Here is a 20,891-nt window from a genome sequence, read left to right on the forward strand (position 1 = left end):
TAGTGGCAGTCTGTGCTCCAGCTGCCTTTGCTGCAGCTCAACCATACACTGGAGCATACTGGTTTGGTCCTCCAGCAGCCTCAGCATTGAATCCTGCCTCCTCTCATCATGCTGCCGCCACATTTGAGCTTCAGCCCTCTCTTCAGCCCGCCACTTACTCTCTTCAGCCCGCCACCTCTCCTCCTGATCATTTTGTGCTTTCCTGCAGTCTGACATTATTTGCCTCCACGCATTCGTCTGTGCTCTGTCAGTGTGGGAGGACAGCATGAGCTCGGAGAACATTTCATCTCGAGTGCGTTTTTTTTTTCTTTCTAATCTTCACTAGCCTCTGGGAAGGAGAAGATCCTGTGATCATTGAAACACATGCAGCTGGTGGAGAAAAGAAAAGGGACAGCGGTATTTAAAAAGACACATTTTATAAAACACTGGCTACACTCTTTCAGGGTAAACCTTGCTGTTAACATTACGTACATAGCACATGTGCTTTCGTTACAAGATCGCATTTTGCCTCCCCCCACCGCGTGGCTACCCCCTCAACCCTCCCCCCTCCCTGTGGCTAACAGCGGGGAACATTTCTGTTCAGCCGCAGGCAAACAGCCCAGCAGGAATGGGCTCCTCTGAGTGTCCCCTGAAGAAAAGCACCCTATTTCAACCAGGTGACCATGGATTATATCTCACTCTCCTGAGGATAACACAGAGAGATAAAGAACGGATGTTGCTTGAACGCCAGCAAACATACACTGCAATGCTTTGTTGTACAATGATTCCCGAGTACATGTTACTGGCCTGGAGTGGTAAAGTGTCCTACCATGAAGGATGCAATAAGTCTGCCCTCCCCCAGAAACCTTTTGTAAAGGCTTTGGGAGTATATCCAGGAGAGCCGCGAATGCCAGGGCAAAGTAATCCTTTCACATGCTTGCTTTTAAACCATGTATAGTATTTTAAAAGGTACACTCACCGGAGGTCCCTTCTCCGCCTGCTGGATCCAGGAGGCAGCCTTGGGTGGGTTCATGGGGTACTGGCTCCAGGTCCAGGGTGAGAAACAGTTCCTGGCTGTCGGGAAAACCGGTTTCTCTGCTTGCTTGCTGTGAGCTATCTACAACCTCGTCATCATCATCATCTTCTTCGTCCCCAAAACCTGCTTCCGTATTGCCTCCATCTCCATTGAAGGAGTCAAACAACACGGCTGGGGTAGTGGTGGCTGAACCCCCTAAAATGGCATGCAGCTCATCATAGAAGCGGCATGTTTGGGGCTCTGACCCGGAGCGGCCGTTCGCCTCTCTGGTTTTCTGGTAGGCTTGCCTCAGCTCCTTCAGTTTCACGCGGCACTGCTTCGGGTCCCTGTTATGGCCTCTGTCCTTCATGCCCTGGGAGATTTTGACAAAGGTTTTGGCATTTCGAAAACTGGAACGGAGTTCTGATAGCACGGATTCCTCTCCCCATACAGCGATCAGATCCCGTACCTCCCGTTCGGTTCATGCTGGAGCTCTTTTGCGATTCTGAGACTCCATCATGGTCACCTCTGCTGATGAGCTCTGCATGGTCACCTGCAGCTTGCCACGCTGGCCAAACAGGAAATGAGATTCAAAAGTTCGCGGTTCTTTTCCTGTCTACCTGGCCAGTGCATCTGAGTTGAGAGTGCTGTCCAGAGCGGTCAAAATGGAGCACTCTGGGATAGCTCCCGGAGGCCAATACCGTCGAATTGTGTCCACAGTACCCCAAATTCGACCCGGCAAGGCCGATTTAAGCGCTAATCCACTTGTCAGGGGTGGAGTAAGGAAATCGATTTTAAGAGCCCTTTAAGTCGAAATAAAGGGCTTCATCGTGTGGACGGGTGCAGGTTTACATCGATTTAATGCTGCTAAATTCGACCTAAAGTCCTAGTGTAGACCAGGGCTTACAAAATCAGACATAGAAATACAAAAGTGTCACAGCACACTATTACTGAAATATTGCTTACTTTCTCATTTTGTCTGTATGAAATTTTAGTTTGTACTGACTTTGCTAGTGCTTTTTATGTAGCCTGTTGTAAAACTAGGCAACTATCTAGATCATTGATGTACCCCTTGGAAGACTTCTGTGTATCCCCAGGTGTACACGTACCAGTGGTTGAGAACCACTGCTCTAGAAACTAGACTGCTGTCTCCCTGGCCAGCTAACCTTAGCCAGGACAGCATCCTGTCACTTAAAATAGAAGCACCTCAACACAAGGTAAGTCTGATGCTGTAGCATATTTGTGGTTAAATTAACAAAATAAAAACCTCTGAGACATTTTAAACTTAGTGCAGCTTTGGGGGAATATTCCTTACTTTTTGAATGTTTTTCTTTTATTTTGAGGCATTCTTTAGAATACAGAAATTGAGGGGGAAAAAGTAAATGTAGGAAAATAACAGTAAATGAATTTCTGAACTGTATGGTACTCTCCAGTGTCATGAATACAAATAAAAATGTAACAATAATTGGAGAGACAAACTTGTACAGATACTGGATTTTTTCATTTTCATATATATATATAAAGTGGATGTCACATTAGTAAGAGTTAATGTGACAGGGCTGCAAAACCAGAGCAACAAAAATAATTGTGAAGACTGAGTAAAACTTTACTTCATTTAAGACAAATACAAAATGGGTGTAATATACACAATAGGCTGCAGTCCTTTGTAGGGAAAATTTTGCATGCAAGTCTACGTTAGAGGACACTTCAGTCATTTTAGTGCTATTCAAGTGAAAAGTTAAATGATTTAAATGACACTTGAGTTCCTAATCCTGCGAGTGATATTTCACTTTTCAGTAGCCCTGTCAAAGTCTTCAGTATAAATCCTTATTTCCAGGGGTTAGAAGCAGCTGACCCTGTGATAAAGTTCAAGGGATTTTGGTTAAATACTACTTTTGTATGGAGATACTAGATTAGCTTTAGATAAGCCAAAATTTTTCATTTCTAAGGTTTTGACATGACAGTGTATAATATCCTCCAGCTCATGATGCTGATAGTTATCTCACACTAAACCACTAAATATTGTATGTGCATATGTACCACACATGTATATGTAAAATGTGTGGGTCTATTTTATATACATATCAAGCACAAAAAAATTAAGATTGCCAAGTCAAGCACTCAAAAATTAGGAAATGCCAGAAATAAGGATTAATGGTACATGGGTTCACCTTTGTTTTTCTTCATGTTCTTAAACTAGACATTAAGAATGTTGACTGTATTGGAGGGCGTGACATTGGATGATCAGGGATAAGGTCCTTAGATTATGTAGGTGACATTGTGCAGCTGGCAGACACATTTGAATTAATTATAATATTCTTCACTACCTTAGAAAATTTGTGTAGTCAACTTGCACTTACAATAAATGCCAAGAAGATGAAGTGATTGCATCTTGGAAAAGGGACAATAGATAGTGTTGAAACATAGCAGTAGTAAAGTTGAAGAATAAGTAGAATATTATGTGTACATAGGAAGCTTGATCAGTGCTGACAGTTCCATCAAGGATGAAGTTAACAGGAGATATGCCTTAGCCACAAGTGCTGGATTGAAATTGATGAAATTATGGACTGATAAAAACATGAAAATTTATCAAACCAGTGTGCTAACAGTATTTCTCTGTGGTGTGGAAGCATTGCCTTAAATCAGACATGTCAGATGACTGGAGGCAGTAAAGATGAGAGTTGTTCAAAAGATGGCAGGTGTAAAGTGGAATGATTTTAACACAAATGAAGGAGTTAAGAGAGCAGGATATGAAATCAGCGTATGGGATTGGCTGCAATTAAAATTACGATGGTGTGGACACTATAGCAGACAAACAGATAAGATGCCAAAACAAATAACACAAGCACATCCAAACTCAGTCTAGCCTAGAGGCTAAAGACCAACTGGATGGTGAGACATTGTACACAGGGACATGACCAGACTCAGTTTAATGAAGGGACAAGTTATGGACAAGAAAGAGTGGCAATGCTATACTGCTCCTCGAGTCTGGAAATATGCTCTGAGATGAAAAGAGGAAGAATTAAGGATGCCTGTGCACATTTAATTCATCCCACTTGTGCATATGCATTATGATGCAGTCTTTAATCACATGGCCAGATACTATTTTTTCTATTGGACCCCAGCCTCATTTATTGCATGGGATAGATGGTACTCAATTAGTGAGCAGCTATTCAATATTTTGTTTTATTGTTATTGAACAGTGTGTGGCCCTAGGCCTTATTTATTGCAGACTATTGAAACCTTGTTCTGAATACAGTATTCTTAATTTCCTCATGGGCTTTTCTGTGGTGCTTATCACAATAGTATCCGAGTGCTTCTCACACATTAATTTTCACATCACTGTGAAGTGAGGGAGTGATGATATCCCCATTTTACAGGTGGAAAGCTGAGGCACAGAGATTAAGGTAAAAAATGTCCACTAATTTTGGTTGCCCAGTTTGAAATTCCTAGGATCTGATTTTTCAGAATACTTCGCATTACATAACACTTTATATATTCAAGCACTGCTCCCATTGACTTCGGTTGCATCTGTATGTGCTGAACACTTCTGCAAATCAAATCCTATGGTCTCAAGTTTGGCACCCAGAAAATGAGGAGCACACAATCACTAATCATATGTGAAAAGTTTGGCTTATACGATTTGCTTAATATCATGTAGGAACTCTGTGCCAGAAGAAGGGCTAGAATTCAGTTCTCCAGGGCAAGCATTCAGCTGTCTTATCCATGAGACCATCCTATCTCTTCCTGAACCCCAGCCTTATTCACTACACACCTTCCCATTTCTGCAACAAATGAGACAGCAGTACATCAGACAACAGCTTCTGGAGAGCAGCTGTGTACTGAATGAGGCAGATGTCAAATAGTTATATGATCATCATGTAATTAAAGACTGTATCATAATGCATACTCCTAAGGGGAATTGAATTAAGGTTGCACGGACAACCTTAATTCTGGCATTTCTTGTCTTTTGAGTGCTTGACTTTGCAACTAGTCATAGTTTCTCCCTTCCTCCTCCTCTAATTGCAGTCTCACCAGGCTCCTCATTCCTATCTACTCCTTTCTTCCCTCCCTTCCCCACTGGACTGGCTTTTGTCGCCTCTGCATTTGAATCAGACACCTTCCTCTTCCACACTGCCTGAGGTTGGGCGTGGGAGGGTAGAGGGAGAGCACCCGCTCTCTGCTATAAGTTCCAATCCCCAGCCCTACCCTATAGCAGCTGGAGGAGCAATTACAGAAAAAGTTTGCTTTGCTCCATATCCCTCCTAGGTTGGCACATGACCACCTGCTCTGTTGAGATGGCACATGTGTTGTCTGTTCAGTAGTATGAGCTGAGATGTGTTGGTGCATGTTCAGTGAGGGTGGAATTGTCAGAGATTTTTAGCTGCTAAATTCTACGATTTTTTTTCTAGCGTCTTATAACATGGGCAAATTTGGGCAGATTTTTACAGGAACGTCAAAAGGCAAGTCCCTGACATAAAGGCTACCCTCCTGTCAAATTTCAAGTGCTTGCTCCAAAGTATGGGTGTCCTAGAGCTTTTCTGAAAAAAGATTTCTTTTAACATTGCAAAACACTATATTTTCCTCTAGTCTTGTTCTCGGAAATAGTTCAGCTGTTTTGGCTGAACTAAAAAAAAAAGTCTGAGGCAGACACTTGGCATGGAAAATTTCAGCCCAAGTGGTTAGTTCGCAACTGAAAATATGGTCTGACATGAGAAGTTTCAGGATACATCAATAATAGGCATGGCTACCAGCCCCATCTATAATGCAGTATACTTTGAGGTGGACATAACGCAGTACATGCTGCAGCTGAAAGCTGAATTCAAGCTTCCATTCTCTCTCCTTCCAAACTCACAATTTTCTCAAACAAATTCATATGGTGATGACAGGTCGTAACTTGGTCATAGCACAAAGTTGATTTTTATTTTTATTTTTTTTTGGTTAATTTATGTATTGCATTGTTTGTTACTGGAGAGTGAAAAGGTGCACTGTCATCAGAAATTCTGTGCCAAGATAACTAAAAGCCTGAAACAGTACTTCTGTACCATTCTGGGAATGACTTCCTCAGCTGAGGGTAATTGGAAAAAGCCCAAGGCTTCTTGTTTGCCTTGAGGTAACCAGTTACCACTGAAGCCATGAGACACAAGCTGCCCTGTTCATGTTATTTAAGTTTGGTTTGTTCTTTATTTGTTTTGTAGTTTAGAGAACGTTAGACTACATGAAGGGAATGTGGCTAGAAACTTGACTGGTTTGTTGTGTTGATTGCACCAGAGAAAAAGCTCTTCAAATAATTGTGAAGCCCCTCCTGATTTTCAGTCCAGCTACATTGACTCTAGCACAGCCACAGCTTGTTTTGTAGATCTCATGAAGACTTAAAATTGAGCCAACTTCCCTACGAAGCTCTTACGTGCTCCTGGATTGCAATCTTTGCCATTTAAAGGAATCTACCATGTTAGTTAAAGACAACCTTTGTCAACGAGTCAATTTCCGAGTGGATATGGGGCTTGAGGGACTATTATAATATAGTATATTATTCTTCTAACTGTTCATAACTCTTCCATTTATAATTGTTTCCATCTTGAGGGAATCTGCGGAACTATCCTTTATTTTGTCTTTAGTCTATTTCTTTAATATTTTCTGTTGAGTTGTATCTTGGAGACGGTTCTAAAGAGAACTCTTAAAAAGATCTTTGATTGCATCATCTTTAAAGGTATATACTTTATATACCAGATTTCAGAGAGGGGATATTTAAAGGGCACAGCACACTAATTGACATTGCTCCACTAGGACAAAGCCAAAAGCTAATCTGTCACATTTAGGGAAATCATTGTCTCAGTTCAAGGTACCCAGACGTCTTGTCTGCTAGCATCATAGCCTCTGTGTACAGGTCTGGGAAAATCAGAAATCTCGTGGGAACCTGTCTTGAATAATTTGAGACTGAAAAACAAAAACTATCATCCACATTTTTAGACTGTTTTAAGTCTCTGAGCTTTTTGAAATTCACCCCTCACAGGAGGTAGGTTGTTTGCATAAAAAGTCAGTCAGTTTGTTAGAAATTGTGTTTCAACGTTATCTGCTTTTTTTCATGTTATGAAAAGAAGCTGTTTCCCAGCATTTTCGTTATACATATATGCACTTGTATGAATTTTTAAAAGGCCACTCATCATTTTAAGAGTTTTTTCAGATGATTGCTAATCGGAGTCTAGCTTCCTGAATACCAGACAAACGGAGTGAAAACATAGTAACTGAGTCATTTTGTTGTTTCGTTTCCAAGACACATTTGTAGAAGCATATTAATCCTCAGAAGAAGCCTGTATTCCTGCGAAAGGAATGATTTACTCAGATCAAATAATGAGGTAATCCTTATGGGAATGATGACTTGACAAAATTTTGGCTTTGGGGATAGAATTTTTTTCAAATTGTACTAGGCATTTCTAAAACTAAGAAATCTTTCTGTTCAAGAAAATAACTACACAGAATTAAAAGATGTATAGTTAAAAATACCAAATTTCTAAGTTTCCACGGTAATTTCTTATATGAGAGAACTAGTCATAGGAATTTAGACCGTGGTCCTGTAATTAGATCCATGTTGGTACAGGGTACATGTAGATCAAGTTGAAGGATCATGGTCAAACTTTGTAGTAGTTTTTGCAGCTTAAAACTCAGTTTTATTTTGTAAGAGTCTTACTGTGAGTTAAATTGTTTAACTGTCCAGTGGAAGTTACAAGAGAACATAACTTAGTGCTTTCTTAAAAAAGCGATTGCTGCTTGGATTTGATATTAGGATCAAACAGAGTTGAATTTCTTGTTTTTCTTTCTGAAATAATAAAGGATTTCTTCTTTATTTTCTCAGTCTTGTTCTTTCTTGCGTTTTTGTGACTGCATGCATAACAGCTTATCAGAATCAGAATATCTCTAGTTTCCACAGGAGCACTGTGTGTGAGTATGACTTTGTCCTAACAAGATTAAATTAGATGCATGTGTAGCTGCGTTGTCTGCCATTTAAGGTTGGTGTATGTTAAAGCTTTATTTTCCTAAGTAAAACATAAAGAGTTGTTTGTAAATAAATGTTTCAGTGTATGTTAGTTTATACAGTGAAATAAGTAAATGGTACATTTTTAAATTAGCATAGAAACTTCTTAGGGAATAGTACAATAGCTGTTTGAGCATTATAACATTCCTTGTGTTCCAGTCCTAATACAAATATGACTTAAGTCTTCAGAGGGAAAACCCTTCCTTGTGTTTCTTTACTAATTGCTTCCGTGCCTTATTGGTCTTACAAAGACGTTTGTTCTGTTGAGTGATTAATTACAAGTTAAGTGTTGTAGAATACCTATGCATTCAGTTTGCTATTTGACTTTTTTCTTTGCTGACTCAAAGTGAGAGAGAGGGGATTTGAAAAAAGTCATCTTGTTTTGCAATATCCTGCTACTACAGTATGTAATTATTTTTTAGCTGTTTCAGAACAAACTTGGGATGCTCTTAACTTTTAAACAATAAATAACAGTTTACGTTCATACTTTTCATCAAGCTGTGACTTTGTAGCATTACATAAATGCTGTGTGAATCATAAAATGAATATGTTGGGCCTTAAATGCTACACTCTGAGTGTATGTGAGATTATATAGTCTGTAACTTGAAATACAATACTCTTAAGAAACTGGATAGTTCAGGTGACTGATAATGGGATGCAGAAATTTTCACCACCATGCTGCAAGTTTTAAACCAACCCAAGATAGTCTTAATAGTTGCTCAGAGGCTGTAAGAAATAAATTGTCTCAGACTAGCTCCTTTTAAGTAAGTGTCTACATCACATAAACCACCACCCTATTGTTGCCACGGATAGGCACTCTATCTTAGAACAGCAATTGAAAGAGCATAGAGGATAAACTATCCTTTTACCCCCAAGAGATGGTTATTGTGGATGTTTTTTTATATTTAAAAAAATAGTTGCAAATCTGGGGCTGCTTCTGTCATTCTAGAGCAACGCAACATGAAATTCAGGTTTGATTTCTGTAGTCTCTTGCTCTCCACTGTGGTTTGCTTTTAACTACTTTTTAAGAAACTTTTAGGTTGCCTTATAATTTGGTCCTGTGTTGAGGTTAGACTGACTGACTAACCTGTGATTTCTGTAACGTTCTTTTTCACCTCTCCTGAATTTCTTTTGTAGAGGGACCTATGTCTGCTGTGCTTTTATCACATCCCATTGTGTGACCTTCTAGACATGATGTGCTTCCTAGCCCCATATCACCTCTACACAGGAGACTGAAGCAACTAACTTCATTTCCAAAGCTTCCAATATTGAAATAAAATGTCCGTTCATTGCTGTCCCTATGAGCTCATCCACAATTTAGAGAATTTTAATCAGTTCACAATCATATGCAATCACTTGTAATTCAAGGTTGTCAACCATTTCCTCCCTATTGATGTATGTATACCCATTCTAAAATAGTGTTTGCTTCTCCTACATCAGCTTTTTTTTAAAGTGCTTTTCTGGGTTACTTCTCTTAACAAATATTTCTGGGGATAAAGCCCCTGTATAATTATTAGTGCCTGTAGTTTTGACATTTTTTGATATTTGCTCAGGAGTAGTTTTTCTCTTATATCTTGATTCAGTACATGTATGATTTCCCCATCTCTATTCCTTGCTTCTTGTATAATCAGATAAAAAACATTGTCCAGATTCAGTATCTGGTTTCCACTGATTGTGAGCTCTGTGTGTGGGAAAGCCCACATAGAATGGAGTGGCAAAGTGTGCAGAATTATCATAGGCACCTGTGAGATGGGGTAATTTGTTCTGTCCTGTGGCCAGTCTCCATCAGCAAGGCTCACTAGGAGTCCTGTCTGGAGTTTAATCCTGCCCTCCTGTGAGGGACAGTAGTGGAAGTGCTATCACCTGATTACTCCAGAGGATGACTCCATCTCCACTCATATGCAGTTGCCGCAGCAAGTGCATGGGTACAAATTGCACCCCCCTGCACCTTCTGGAGGTATCAAGCCCTTTCATTTCTGCTGGTTCTTTCCACCCTCCTTAAACTTTGTTTAAATAACATTAGGCAGCAGCTGATCTTCTCTCATATCTCCTGCTTTTTACAGGTTCTTATAACCTTCTGTTAGTATTCCAATTGTGTCCTTTGTTCCATAATGTCTACCTAAGAGCAGCTCATTCCTACTTCCCTTTCTTGTGAATTTTTTTATATCTACTTTTGTTTAAAGATGTGGACATTTTACTGATCTTTCCTTCCTTACCACCCTCACAACTACATCAGATTTATTTTTAGTATTCTCTTATCTTTTCCTTGCACTCACTAGTGGTTTAATTGCTTTTTGCTCATTGTTTCTTTTTATGGCTTCCTGTGAAAGACTCTTTAATAATTAATTTAACAAAAAAAAAGTTTGAAAACAAGAAAAACTTTTTTATTAGGTATAATAAAACCAATGTTTCTGTATAAAATTTCAAACTTGTAAATATGCTTGTCCATCTTTCTTTGTCCCGTTTTATTTTTTTTTAATGGTAGAATTTGTTTTTTTAAGTACTTCTGTACCCCTTCCAACCCAGGCTCTTCAGTTGTTTTAGCCATGCAGGAAAAATCAAATCAAACAAGAGTATACCTAAGGACAAGGATCTGGAGAAAAAAATCTTACTCCTCTGACTCTCTGCGACTGCCAGTGACAATGCACCCTGCTCCTACAGCAGGTCGGCAAGTGTAATGGGACTGTTGGGAGCCACATCAGATCCAGACCAGAAGCCACCTTGCCCCATTCCATTGTATAGACCATAACATTGGACAGATAGGTGCTAGAGATCATCATCCATGGCTCCCTATCTAGTTGCACTCTTCACCCCATGTCAGCCCATCTTCCCTGTCCCTCACCAGGGCCCTTCTCAAGAGAATCCATTATAGGCAGAATGGCTTTGTCTAGGAGCTGCAGAACAAGTAGAAATGGAATTCAGGGGAAGAGACTTCTATTTCCAGTATTTCCTGAAAAAGAAAGGGGGCCTTCCTCCTATCCTAGACCTGTGAAGACTCAACAATCATCTCAGGTTCAAGATGTTAATGTTTGCCTATGTTGTTCCATTTCTTCAAGCTCAAGACTTGATTGATGGCTCTTGACTTGCAGGATGCTTCTTTCCATATAGCAATCTGTCTGGCTCACAGGAAGAACCTAAGATTCACAGTGGGACCCAAACATTACCAATACAGCGTATTTGCCTTTGGAGTCTCCATGGCACTAAGAATGTTCACCAAATGGCATCTGTGCATTTAAGGAAGAAAGGGAATTCACATCTACTCATACTTGGATAACTGGCTGATAGAGGCAGGTCCCAGGAGGAGATTGTGGCAACCCTGGGGTGCGTCCTTTTCCTGTTCTCCCAACTAGGACTCATTGTGAAGTATGAGAAACTGTCTCTTACACCATTGCAGATGATAGAGTTCATAGGAGCCATGATTAACTCTTGATCAGTGAGAGCTTACCTACCACGGGTCTCTCCAGTCAGCTGCAAAGGACCTAAAATCGAATCTGTCAACAATGGTTCATACATGTCTGGGGCTACTAGGCCATATGTCGGCACTTATGTATGTGTTGCTGCCTGCCAGATGTCACCCTTACAACTTTGGCTGAGGTGATGTACTTCCCCTCTAGATAGCACATGAACAAGAGAGTCATGGTCCTGCCCTGGTCCTATGAGAACTCGCTTGGTGGCTGGACCTGGAGAATATATGAAAGGGGGCCCTTCTTGGCCTGCTCCCCCACAATGATGCTCATCATGCATCTTGGGCACCTGAACCACCTGCAGAGGCAAGTTATCTGGTCCCAGGACTATTTAATGCTACATATGAACATCCTGGATCCCTTGGCCATCTTGCTGCCCTGCATGGTGTTCCTGCCTGTTCTTTAGAACTCCATGATACAGCTATTGATGACCACATGTTCAAAGTGCACTGGATAAACGAGCAAGAAAGTGCTTGGTTAGCTCCTCTCTGCCAGGATGCTGTCACGCTGTGGGCCAGGTGTAACCCCATTGGTTCTGCACCTTCCAAAAATGAGCAACAATTTGGCAAAAGTAAACAGTCAGCACTTACTGTGAAAAAGTGAATTAGAATTTAAAAATACTTTCTTTTAATAGCTTAAATTGTTTTTAAGACAGATAGTGTTTTCTCTACTCTCTTGTCAAGCTGGATTCGCCTTTTTTAAAAATTTTGTTCAGAAATAGCCCAAACTGATGATCTCCCGGGTGTGTTGCTAAAGCTATTTATTTGACAAGGTTTGAGGGAAAAGTTAATGGTGTGTTCCTGGGTATATGTGAAAGTAGCTTTCCTGATGCTTTGATTTATTGGCTGGCTGAGTTAATTTGTTACTTGTAGAAGGGTATTTAATGTTGCAAGGTGGTCATCATTAAGTTATTATAGGTTTAATTAACTGATGGAAAACATCGCTTTTTATGTGAACATTTTTTATTGTTTAACTCTAATAATAAATTAAATGCTCTGACAGTGTCCCAATCTCTTCTCAGCCCTAATTAAAAATCAATAAATAAGTCAACCATTGATCCAACTTTTTTTTTTTTTGGAAGGATGAGTGGAAATTTTGGCCAGAAGCAAAATGTTCCCATTCTTTTCATAATGGTAGTCATTTAAAAACCAAAAAAAAAAAAATTAAAAGGTGGAAATCATAGGTCACTCCTCTATAGTAGTTAAATTTTCTCTATTATATAGCTTCTGGATCTTAAAGAAGGGATGAACAGCAATTGTGGGAAATGTTTCAATAAGTTGTGCAATGATTTAATTTAACTGCTATGTGAACTGTTTTTCAACAGAAAACTATGCCTAGTGTTAAACTTTCTTGCATAGCTAACATTGCACATTTTGTGTATTCTCCCTGAAAAAGCACTTACTTACTAATTTGTTTGCCTCTAATTTTTGTGGGTAAATTTGAACTAGCAACAAAGGAAATCGGCTCCGTATATGATCTGCTAGATTTTTTTATTCTTTACCTGAATAGCGCTGTCCCTTTCACTTTAGGAACTTTGTTTTGCCATTCTTTTTCCCTGGTATTTGAACAAAATTAATATCTGTGACAAGTGGGAGCCAAACAAAATCATGATGAACGTAGACGAGAATAGTTGTGCTCAGTTGATTCACTTTTTTAATTTTATGAGTGACAAATTATCTGTCAGTGCAAACATTGGTCATAGGGAAACAAAACAAAAAGAAGAGTTACTTTTGATAGTGTAAAAGGAAAACCTCATCAAAACCAACTTCATACAAATCTTTATGCTATAAATACATTTCATTATTCCTCATTGAACTAGTTTTCTAATACATAATGGGGCAGATCCTCAACTGGCATAGATTGGTGTAGTTCCATGTATTTCAGTAAAGTTATGCTGATTTTTGCCAGCTGCGGATCTGGCCCAATATTTGTAAGTTTTACATTATTCAAATATGGTATTTTTAAGCATGATGGAAAACTAAATACTGGAATAATAAAACCAGCTAATCTGGCTCTTACAACAGTCTTGGCACTGGGACTTTCCAAAAAATGTACCTTGCCGCAAAAAATTTTAAAAGTGCCTTTCGTAATCCATAGACTGCCCACTTTCCGCTGTGGAATGACTCCATCTGAGCTCTCAGACTCTTAGGAATCGGATATTAACACTAGTGGATTTATTAACAAAGCTCTTTGGTAAAAGTTGAAACACCATGCATTTGTCTACTAGATTTGAGACCAAAGGGGAGAGGTGGCGTTAGCCCAGTGGGCTAAACTTTTTACTTTGGGATAGGAGTTAAAATCTTTTCATGGGTCAGAAGTAAGTGGTCTCATATGAGTCCCTAGTGGACATCTGTTCATGTCACAAAACCCAACACAGTACTCAAATTCTCCGAGGTATTGTACTGATATATGTCTTGGTGAAATCCTTCTCTCTCTCTCTCTCTCTCTCTCTCTCTCTCTCTCTCTCTCTTCTTGAGATAGAAGTTCTGTTGGGGGAAGGCCACAGAGATTGCAGCAACTTCCTCTCTACTGGTGGAGGCAGAAGGCGCAGTGGAGTGCTGGGAAGGATAAGGAAGTGTCTGTGCTTCCCAAAAATTGGCTGGTAGGGAGCAAGACCAGAAGATGCATTGAATCAGCCTCCCACAGCAAGCTTTCTTTGGAACCTAGACCTCAGTCTAAAACTACCCTCCCACGACAAAAGACCCAGATGAAGGGAAGGCAGTGAGAACACTATCTAACCTAATTCAGTAAGTTTTCTCTTGCATCCAAGCAAGTGAAAAGTCCAATGTGGTGCTGCTATCTGGCTATGTTTTTCTAAGACATACAATTTCAAGAGATGTGGGACATGATGTAATTTATGCAACACACAGCAAGCCAATGGGAGTTGTAGAGGCTCTGTCCCCCTGAAAATCAGGATGGTTGTTTAGGTGCCTAATTTTAGGCACCCAAGTTTGAAAATTTGGACACAAGACACTTCAGACTGGTGATTTGGTTGGGATCAGTTATCCTATGGAAGGTCATGTAAACTGACAAAAGGACCATACAAAGGTCTGAAATGACATGATGTTAGCCCTGTTGAAGTGTGTATTAGTTATCACATCTGCAACTCTTTGAATAACAGTGATTTTTTTAGATTCTTTACGGTTAACTCTGTCCTTATGAATTACTGTTCTGTGAAGGAAAAGCCCACATATATCTCCTGGGACTTAGTATTGTGTTGTGATCACTTTATCAAAGTCATCTGCTGTGGGTTCTTGTCATAGTCAAATAGCCAACTGACAGTGCTGCCATGAGATATTACTATAGCAGACTTTGAGGCCAAGGTTTCAAAACTGAGTGCTTAAAGCTACTGAGGAGATGAGAGTGCTGAGCTCTTGTGAAAATCGTATCACTTATTTAAGGATTAAGGTAAGGATTTAATAGCCTAACTCTAGGCAACTATTTTTGAAAAACTTGCACTGAGAATTTTGTGAACTTCTCTTATAGTTACTCATATTTGTCATTAAAAACAGCTAGTTTATAACATAAAATCACAGTTTATGGTGTGGGTGAAAGCTATGAGCAGGAAAATGTACAGAATGAAAGGACTATGAGACGTATAGATGAATACGATACATTGGGGAACTCAACCCAGCTTTTATAAGGGAAATCATGCCTCACCAATCTTGGAATTCTTTCAGGGTGTCAACAAGAATGTGAACAAGGGTGATCTAGTTGATACAGTGTACTTGGGCTTTCAGAAGGCTTTTGACAAGGTCCCACACCAGAGGCTCTTAAGCAAAGGAAGCAGTCATGGGATAAAAGGGAAGGTCCTCTCATGGATCAGCAAATGGTTAAAAGATAGGAAACAAAGGGTAGGAATAAATGGTCAGTTTTCACAGTGAAGAGAGATCTTGAGACATATGCTGTTAAACAGATTCATTTTTGATCTGGAAAAAGCAATGAACAGTCAGGTGGCAAAATTTGCAGACAATACAAAATTAATCAAGATACTTAAGTCCAAAGTGACTGACTGCAAAGAGTTAAAGGGATCTCACAAAACTGGGTGAATGGGCCACAAAATGGCAGATGAAATTCAGTGTTGATAAATGCAAAGTTATGCACATTGAAAAACATAATCCCAACTATACATGCAAAATGATGGGATCTAAATGAGCTATTAGCACTCAAGAAAGGTCTTGGAGATAATGTCTTGGAGTTATTATTATTGGAGTATGTTGTCTCTGAAAACATCTGCTCAGTGTGCAGTGGCAGATGACAAAGCTTAATAGAATGTTAGAAACCATTAGGAAAGGGATACATAAGACAGAAAATGTCATAATGACACTATATAATCTGTGGTATGCCCACACCTTGAATACTGCATGCAGTTCTGGTCTCCTCATCTCAAAAAGATATATAAGACTTGGAAAAAGTACAGAAGGGCAAAAAAAATTATTAGGGGTATGGAACAACTTCCATCTGAGGAGAGATTAAAAGGACTGGGACTGTTTAGCTTGGAAAAGAGGCAACTAAAGGGGAGTATGATAGAGGTAATCATAACTGGTGTGGAGAAAGTGAATAAGGAAGTGTTATTTACACTTTCACATTACACAAGAACTAGGGATCACCCAATGAAATTAATAGGCAGGAGGTTTAAAACAAAAGGAAGTACTTCTTCACACAGTCAACCTGTGGAACTTGTTGCCAGGGGGTGCTGTGAAGCCCAAAAGCATAGCTGGATTTAAAAAAGAATTTGATAAATTCATTGAGGATAGGTCCATCAATGGCTATTAGCCAAACCTCCGACTGCCAGAAGCTGGGACTGGACGACAGGAAATGGATCACTGAACAATTATCCTGTTGTTGTGTTCATTCCCTCTGAAGCATGTGGCACCAGCCACTGTTGAAAGACAGGATGCCGGGTAGATGACCCATTGGTCTGAGCCATTATGGCCATTCTTACGTTTTAACGTACAGTCTAAATGTCCAAAGTTGTACAAGCTACAACTTCTGCCTCAGCATAAGTCTTTTGTGGTTTACTGAGATGAGACTCTAGAACTGATTTTTTCTGTCATCACGGATAAAGACTTACATAAATGTTTGAGTCTTATGTTTGTATTTTTTCCTTCCATTGTTAAAGGCTCCTTTTTTAATGAAACCGGTTAGCTTTCTAGAAACAGACATTTTATGATGAAACAGAAGACAGATAGTAGGCATCATAATCAGTAATAAATTGTAACATTAATGTGTTTCATTGAAAATGCCAACTAGTGCTAATATCTGCCATTTTATACTTACCATATACACTGTATTTTGGGAGAAATCATTCTGAAGTAACAAGTTGTATGGTTGGTTGGCTGTTAAACAGCAATTAAACTTCAGTTTCAGCAATCTCTCTTCCATATTCTGTTATATACTGAAACTGCATTGCATCTTATCTTATCTTTGAACTCAAATGTTATACTCATAAACAGTTTCAAATGCAACAAAATCTAAGAACTTTCTCTGTTCATATACATTCCCGTCAGGATGTGAAGCCCTAATTCAGCAAAGCATTTTAATCCATCCCTGCTCATCAAAGCAATTAAGCACATGCTCTCCTTTAAATTAAGAGGCTGGGACTGTTCACCAGCCCTTCTCAGCCTCCCCCTTTTTCAATTCTTAACAACATAAATGTATTAATAGATGTACAGATTTTAAGGCCAGAAATGACCATTGTGATCATCTGGTATAATATACCAGAATCATAACACAGGCCATAGAATTTACCAGGGATTCCTGCATCAACCCCATAACTTCGGTTTGAGCTAGAGCCTAATTTAAAGACTTCAAGTGAAGGAGCATCCAGTGTATCCCTAGGTAAGTTGCTCCAATGGTTAATTACCTTCACTGTTTAAAAACAAACCCACCTCTTATTGCTTGTCTGAGTTGGTCTAACTTCAGCTTTATTGGGTCTTGTTATGCAGTTGTCTGCTAGACTAAAGAGCCTTCTATAGTTAAAAATCTTTTCCTTACATAAATACTTTGTGGTCAAGTTACCTTGTTAGTCTTTTTGATAAACTAAATAGATTGAGCTACTTTAGACTTTCACTGTAAAGCAGGTTTTCAAGACCTCAGTTTCTTCTAGCTCTTTTCTCAACCCTGTCCAGTTTGTCAAGTTCTATTCTAAAGTCTGTGATATCAGAACTGGACACAGTGTTTCAGTAATTATGCAATTGAAGCTGTATACAATATCAGTAACATGTTTCTATTTCTACTCTGTATTTCCCTGCTTATATATGCGAGGTTTCTGTTTGCTTTCTTAGCCACCACATTTTCACTTGGGGATCATGTTCAGATGGTTGTCCACCACAACCACTAAATCGAACTCCGCATCTGCTTTTTCTCCCTACATGCAGACACAATAAAATGCTCAGGAAAGATGTTCCCATCATATAAACAGCTCCTACATGGTTTTGTGCTGAGTTACTTATCTGGCTTGACTTTTTTTTAAGGGGATTTTTCATTTTCATTCAACTACCTTTCTTTTTTAAGTAAAGAGATTCCAAAATGTCTGTTTCAAACACTATGGTAGTTCATTATACAAATGTTTAGAAACTTCATCAGTTTCTTCATCCCCCAGGGTCACAGGGTGTTTTAGTGATCCCTTAGTAGGCTAGCTTACAGTACTGTCGTTTTTTGTTCAAATTCAAGTAAAGAGAAAGTGCTTCCTTGTCAGTGTTCTATGGATTGTTAAAGAAAATGTTTGAGGTAATGTTAAGCATGCTGAATGGGGGAAAAAATATTAGCAGGCACATGTAGTATGGCTTGATAGCTAGTGGAAGGAATAAGAGGTAATAAGTTATTTGTGTACAGATGTGTACAATAAATAATGTTTGATGAAAATATGATTGTCATGATTACAGGGCTGCCCCTTTCTGGTCTCTCAGACTGCACCTCTTCAGGTCTCAGGCTTCATGTGTTTACACCTATGAGGGGTAGAATTCCATAATTCTACCAGGTTTCAGAGTAGCAGCCATGTTAGTCTGTATTCGCAAAAAGAAAAGGAGTACTTGTGGCACCTTAGAGACTAACCAATTTATTTGAGCATAAGCTTTCGTGAGCTACAGCTCACTTCATCGGATGCATACTGTGGAAACTGCAGAAGACATTATATACACAGAGACCATGAAACAATACCTCCTCCCACCCCACTCTCCTGCTGGTAATAGCCCATCCAAAGTGACCACTCTCCTTACAATGTGTATGATAATCAAGTTGGGCCATTTCCAGCATAAATCCAGGTTTTCTCACACACACCCCCCCCTTTCCAAAAACCACACACACAAACTCACTCTCCTGCTGGTAATAGCTTATCCAAAGTGACCACTCTCCTCACAATGTGTATGAAAATCAAGGTGGGCCATTTCCAGCACAAATCCAGGTTTTCTCACCCCCCCCCCCCCCAAAAAAAAAAAAAACAAAAAAAAAACCACACACACACAAACTCACTCTCCTGCTGGTAATAGCTCATCCAAACTGACCACTCTCCTTACAATGTGTATGATAATCGAGGTGGGCCATTTCCAGCATAAATCCAAGTTTAACCAGAATGTCTGGGGGGGGCAGGTAGGAAAAAACAAGGGGAAATAGGCTACCTTGCATAATGACTTAGCCACTCCCAGTCTCTATTTAAGCCTAAATTAATAGTATCCAATTTGCAAATGAATTCCAATTCAGCAGTTTCTCGCTGGAGTCTGGATTTGAAGTTTTTTTTTTTTTTTTGTAAGATAGCGACCTTCATGTCTGTAATTGTGTGACCACAGAGATTGAAGTGTTCTCCGACTGGTTTATGAATGTTATAATTCTTGACATCTGATTTGTGTCCATTTATTCTTTTACGTAGAGAATGTCCAGTTTGACCAATGTACATGGCAGAGGGGCATTGCTGGCACATGATGGCATATATCACGTTGGTGGATGTGCAGGTGAACGAGCCTCTGATAGCGTGGCTGATGTTATTAGGCCCTGTGATGGTGTCCCCTGAATAGATATGTGGGCACAGTTGGCAACGGGCTTTGTTGCAAGGATAGGTTCCTGGGTTAGTGGTTCTGTTGTGTGGTATGTGGTTGTTGGTGAGTATTTGCTTCAGGTTGGGGGGCTGTCTGTAGGCAAGGACTGGCCTGTCTCCCAAGATTTGTGAGAGTGTTGGGTCATCCTTCAGGATAGGTTGTAGATCCTTAATAATGCGTTGGAGGGGTTTTAGTTGGGGGCTGAAGGTGACGGCTAGTGGCGTTCTGTTATTTTCTTTGTTAGGCTTGTCCTGTAGTAGGTGACTTCTGGGAACTCTTCTGGCTCTATCAATCTGTTTCTTCACTTCCGCAGGTGGGTATTGTAGTTGTAAGAATGCTTGATAGAGATCTTGTAGGTGTTTGTCTCTGTCTGAAGGGTTGGAGCAAATGCGGTTGTATCGCAGAGCTTGGCTGTAGACGATGGATCGTGTGGTGTGGTCAGGGTGAAAGCTGGAGGCATGTAGGTAGGAATAGCGGTCAGTAGGTTTCAGGAATAGGGTGGTGTTTATGTGACCATTGTTTATTAGCACTGTAGTGTCCAGGAAGTGGATCTCTTGTGTGGACTGGACCATGCTGAGGTTGATGGTGGGATGGAAAACAAAGCCCGTTGCCAACTGTGCCCACATATCTATTCAGGGGACACCATCACAGGGCCTAATAACATCAGCCACACTATCAGAGGCTCGTTCACCTGCACATCCACCAATGTGATATATGCCATCATGTGCCAGCAATGCCCCTCTGCCATGTACATTGGTCAAACTGGACAGTCTCTACGTAAAAGAATAAATGGACACAAATCAGATGTCAAGAATTATAACATTCATAAACCAGTCGGAGAACACTTCAGTCTCTCTGGTCACGCAATTACAGACATGAAGGTCTCTATCTTACAACAAAAACATTTCAAATCCAGACTCCAGCGAGAAACTGCTGAATTGGAATTCATTTGCAAATTGGATACTATTAATTTAGGCTTAAATAGAGACTGGGAGTGGCTAAGTCATTATGCAAGGTAGTCTATTTCCCCTTGTTTTTTCCTACTCCCGCCCCCCCCTTCAGACGTTCTGGTTAAACTTGGATTTGTGCTGGAAATGGCCCACCTTGATTATCATACACATACACATTGTAAGGAGAGTGGTCAGTTTGGATGAGCTATTACCAGCAGGAGAGTGAGTTTGTGTTTTTTTTTGGGGGGGGGGGTGAGAAAACCTGGATTTGTGCTGGAAATGGCCCAACTTGACTATCATACACATTGTAAGGAGAGTGATCACTTTAGATAAGCTATTACCAGCAGGAGAGTGGGGTGGGAGGAGGTATTGTTTCATGGTCTCTGTGTATATAATGTCTTCTGCAGTTTCCACAGT

At 39.9% G+C, this 20,891-nt stretch overlaps 1 protein-coding gene across 8 annotated transcripts in view; it reads left to right on the top strand.

Annotated features, from left to right (window-relative positions):
- The window catches only part of LHFPL2 (LHFPL tetraspan subfamily member 2), a 200,106-nt gene that overhangs the window by 135,956 nt on the left and 43,259 nt on the right, over positions 1 to 20,891 (top strand). Inside the window, exon 3 of one of the 8 annotated variants that reach the window (XM_074952680.1) lies at positions 13,973 to 14,238. The exons of the other annotated variants lie outside the window; for them this stretch is intronic. The gene's annotated coding sequence lies outside the window, so the exon portion shown is untranslated. The remainder of the gene's footprint in view (positions 1 to 13,972; positions 14,239 to 20,891) is intronic. 8 annotated transcript variants of the gene reach the window in all.

This window comes from Natator depressus, chromosome 5 (assembly GCF_965152275.1).
Source record: "Natator depressus isolate rNatDep1 chromosome 5, rNatDep2.hap1, whole genome shotgun sequence".
NCBI classification, from domain to species: domain Eukaryota; kingdom Metazoa; phylum Chordata; order Testudines; family Cheloniidae; genus Natator; species Natator depressus.